Below are 5,027 nucleotides of genomic sequence, written 5' to 3' on the forward strand. Positions count from 1 at the left end.
TGAGGAATCCCACCGGTGGCCTCACCAGTGAGCCTTCATTTGTTATTTTAAAAATACGGTTGCGTATGTCTTAAGAAAAAAAAAGCCACCCACTTTGCCCATTCTTTCATTTCAAGTTAAAAATAGGGTGACAGAGGGACCGTGGGATAAGCAGCTGGAGCAGAGTGGAGCTGGTTGCCATAGTAACCCATGAGCCATTTAGCAGTACTTGCTTTGGTTCTGTGGTTGCTGGGTTTTTTCCTTTTGTGTGTTGGATGGAGGGTGGGGGGTTGAGTGTCTGGGGGGCAGGGGCTGAAGGGGGCAAGGCTAGAATACACAGTAAGTGTCTAGTTCCTCTTGGAAGAACGTGCCAAATCAGCCATTGCCTCAGAAGAGCGCTGCTCTTCTTCCCTTGGTAGGTGGTCCTGAGTAGGAGTGGCGAGGAAGAGTGAGCGTGTGTGAGAAAAGAGGGGTGTATGGGTGCGTATGTATGTGCACATGCTGTCCAACGCCCTCCCTAGCATCTCACCCCTCTTTCACACTTTGCACAATGACAATTTGTCATTGTATCAGATGGCCAATGAGTTTTTTCTTTTATTTGGTAAACAAACTATAGTTTCCCAGGAAGATGTGGTATGTGGCATACAAGGATTCCTCCTGTCCCTGATCCCGCAGACCTTGGGAGTCAGACAATAGCCTGCAGGTTAACACAAGGCTCCTCCCAAGCCTTGCTATAATCAGGAAAAATGAACATTTGCGTGACTATTTAAAATGGATAGCCAGCCTATTTGTGGTTCATGTGGGGCTATGGTAGTTTTATCTTCATTGCATTTAATTTCTCAGTGGGAGAAGCCTAATTCCTTGACAGATTTGAAGCTCTAAGTGGGGATGCCTGAACTCTTTTGCTCTAAGCTGTAATTTGGATATGCCTGATATTGGTGCTTGAGTGCTCACTTTTCACTATGCTTTTTTTTTTTTTTTTTTGAGAGGTGAGGCAGGTGTACTTAGGAAACACACACAGACTTATTTTTAAACTTGGAAAAAATTATGCCTGGTGAAAGCGTCCCAGACTACAGCTCCTTGGAGAGAGAAGTCTTCTATTCCTCCCTAAAACAGGTCGCGTACATGTAGACGCAGCAGCAGCTGCAGCATCCCCTCCCTGCTCCGCATCCATGTGCTCATCTGTAGCTTGAACTACCACCACTATAGGTAAAATAGGAACTCATGTTCCACGGCCCATTCAGCTCAAACAGTTCTTAGTTAAGACTGCAAATGAGGATGTCAATTAGTGCCAGCTGAGATGGTGGTTTTGTGATGTAGGTACTTGCACCGAGATCCACCAATGCATTTCATATAGACCACCAGAGAGACAAGGTGGGGGAGGTAATATCTTTTATTGGACCATGTTTTGTTTCTTGAATTTGCTCAGGAAGTAGATGCCGCTGTTAAGTTTTGCTTCCTTTGTCTTCATGTTGTGGAGTTTCCACTTCAGATGGCAAAATTCGATATCTTCCATTGCTGTATGCAGGGCCGTTGCAGCCATATTGGTCCCAGGATATTAGAGAGACGAGGTAGGTGAGGTAATGTCTTTTGTTGGACCATGTAAAATAAAAGCGATTGCCCCACCCACGTTGTCTCTCTAATATCCTCAGCCCAACATGGCTACAACAACACTGCATATAGACCACAAGTTAGTCATCAGCCAAAAAAAGAAAAGAAAGAAAATGTCTGTTGCTAGAAGCTGGGCAGAATTGGAATGAGTGAACCTGGAGGTGAAAGGCTTTGTCCCGTCCCCACTGAGGTAGTCCTCCTGTAGTGGGGTCTTATTGGAAAAACCGGGAAGTGGGTGGGCGCAAGCCCACCCACTGCTAAAGGCCCCTCCTCCAGCCTAATGGGAGGCACCACTGGACCCAGGGACCAACTGATTACGGGGGACAACTAATGAAAAACAGGGACCAGAGTGAGGGTCAGAGGTTCAAAATGAGGATACCGGATGAGGACACTGAGCAGAGAACCCCGGACAGCGCCCACTACTCCTCAAAGCTGTTGAGGGAGCCAGTGGACGCTGCCTAGTGGAACTCTGCCTGGACACGTGAAACTAGGGAGGAACGGAAATAGGCCCCGCAGTCGCAGAGCACCCCCTCGTCCAATGTCCTCCTCCTGGTTTTGTAGATGGAGACTTTGGCCAGAGCCAGGAGGAGGTTGACGAGGAGGTCTCGCGACTTCGTGGGGCCACGGATAGGGTGTGCAAAGAGGAACAAGTGTGGGGAAAAGTGCAGCCAGAACCTCAACAAGAGGTAGAAAGCCCTGGCCCTTCCACGCATCTCCTCCAGATCTGTGAGGGAGGTCCCGTCCTCCGCCAGGAGGCAGGTGACATGCTTTTTGGCCCCCCTCCTTTTCTCCAGGGCGTAGAAGAAGAGGGAGCTGTGATCCATCTCCCAAAGGAGGCGGATGCAGGATCGAACAAAAGCGCCCCGGGCTCGATGGTCCTCCAGGGCCTGGAGCTCCTCCTGCTTCTCTTAGTATGCTGCGTGGAGGGGTGGATCCTCGGGGCTGGAGGCGAGACACCTCTCTAGCTCTAAAACCTCCCGCTCCAACTGCCCTATCACCGCATCCCTCCGCCGGGTGGCGCCCCGGGTGTAGTCACGGCAGAAGAGCCGTGCGCGCACCTTCCCCACATCCCACCACTGCCTCGCTGAGGGAAAGGCACACCGCTGCCCCCACCAGGCCAGCCAGAACTCCCGGGAGGATGCCACGAAGCCCACGTCCTCCAGCAAGCTGTTATTAAAATGCCAATAGGCCGGCAATAGAACTGGAGGGGGACACCGGGGGAAGGGAAGAAGCAACCACTCCTCCCCACTAGGCTGCAGGCAGGGGAGGAGGGTGCTAACCACAGGAGGACACGGGGACAACAAAGGAGAGGGGGACAATCATGGGCGCGGGGCAGGGCGCCGGCTCCTCCGGCTGCACTCGGAAGGGGTAGGACTATAATTACATCAGGGGAGGTGCAGTGATCAGGATAGATAACTTAAAAGGGGGAAATGGGGCACAAGTGCTCTGAAAAGGGACATGGGCACACCAAACTGTGGGTTGGGCGGGGCAGGGGGGTCAGGGGAACAGCAAACAACTGAGGGCGGGCAAGTAGAGCACAAAGGCGGGGGGAACCAAACTCCAGGGCAGGGCGGGGCGGGTGGAGTGACAAACTTGGAAGGGTTAGGGCGGGGTAGGCACACTAAGAGACCCAGGATCCTAGGATGGGGCCAGGGTGGGACAGGCAAACAACCAAGGAAAATTCTTCCGGGGAGCTATGGGAGGAAGGGAGGGAAAAAAAAACCTGAGCTGGGAGGTAGTGGGGAGACCCCCCCACCCAAATGCAACTGAGGGAGGGGGGCCAAGTCCAAAGAAAGGACGGGGGAGAGTGCACCCACGAGCGCTTGTGGGGCTCACTCCAGTCCGCGCTCGCTGCTGGAAACAGTCCTGGATGGTGATGGGCGAGGAAGCAAGCAGCCCCATCGAGGGGCGAGCTGCAGGTGTTGATGGTCAACTGGATTGGTGGAGGGGGTGGTGGCAAAAAGGGGTGGTGGTGGTGAAGGAAGATAGGCGGGGGGGCAACAGGACTGAGGGAGGGCTCCACACCTCTCCCCAGGCCCCCCACAGCAGCAAAAAGCTACCACCACCCCAGGAGCACAGCTGTTAAAGTCACTCAGTCCAAGAACCAACCCCCTCCACAATTCCTCGCAGTGGTCTTCCTCCTCCTCCACAAGGCAGCCAGCTCAGGAGCAGCAGCAGCAAGCTGGTGGCGGCCATCCAGGTGAGGACCCAGGCAGAAGGGGTGACAACGGTAGTGGTGGTGGTGGGGTCCTCACTCCTCCTCCCTCCAGAGGGGTGGGGATGAGGGGGGCAGGCCGGCATGGCCCCCCCTTCCCCACAGCAGTAGCAGCAACAGCAGTGGCTCCCAGCCCTGGTCTACACTAGGACTTTAGGTCGAATTTAGCAGCATTAAATCGATGTAAACCTGCACCCGTCCACACGATGAAGCCCTTTATTTCGACTTAAAGGGCTCTTAAAATCGATTTCCTTACTCCACCTCTGACAAGTGGATTAGCACTTAAATCGGCCTTGCCGGCTCGAATTTGGGGTACTGTGGACACAATTCGACGGTATTGGCCTCCGGGAGCTATCCCAGAGTGCTCCATTGTGACCTCTCAGACCATCTCAACTCAGATGCACTGGCCAAGTAGACAGGAAAAGAACCGCGAACTTTTGAATCTCATTTCCTGTTTGGCCAGCGTGGCAAGCTGCAGGTGACCATGCAGAGCTCATCAGCAGAGGTGACCATGATGGAGTCCCAGAATCTCAAAAGAGCTCCAGCATGGACCGAACAGGAGGTACGGGATCTGATCGCTGTATGGGGAGAGGAATCCGTGCTATCAGAACTCCATTCCAGTTTTCGAAATGCCAAAACCTTTGTCAAAATCTCCCAGGGCATGAAGGACAGAGGCCATAACAGGGACCCGAAGCAGTGCCGCGTGAAACTGAAGGAGCTGAGGCAAGCCTACCAGAAAACTAGAGAGGCGAACGGCCGCTCCAGGTCAGAGCCCCAAACATGCCGCTTCTATGATGAGCTGCATGCCATTTTAGGGGGTTCAGCCACCACTACCCCAGCCGTGTTATTTGACTCCCTCAATGGAGATGGAGGCAATACGGAAGCAGGTTTTGGGGATGAAGAAGATGATGATGATGTTGAGGTTGTAGATAGCTCACAGCAAGCAAGCGGAGAAACCGGTTTTCCCGACAGCCAGGAACTGTTTCTCACCCTGGACCTGGAGCCAGTACCCCCCGAACCCACCCAAGGCTGCCTCCTGGACCCAGCAGGCGGAGAAGAGAACTCTGGTGAGTGTACCTTTTAAAATACTATACATGGTTTAAAAGCAAGCATGTGAAAGGATTACTTTGCCCTGGCATTCGCGGTTCTCCTAGATGTACTCCCAAAGCCTTTGCAAAAGGTTTCTGGGGAAGGTAGCCTTATTGCGTCCTTCATGGTAGGA

The sequence above is a fragment of the Lepidochelys kempii genome, chromosome 1 (genome assembly GCF_965140265.1).
Source record: "Lepidochelys kempii isolate rLepKem1 chromosome 1, rLepKem1.hap2, whole genome shotgun sequence".
Lineage (NCBI taxonomy): Eukaryota > Metazoa > Chordata > Testudines > Cheloniidae > Lepidochelys > Lepidochelys kempii.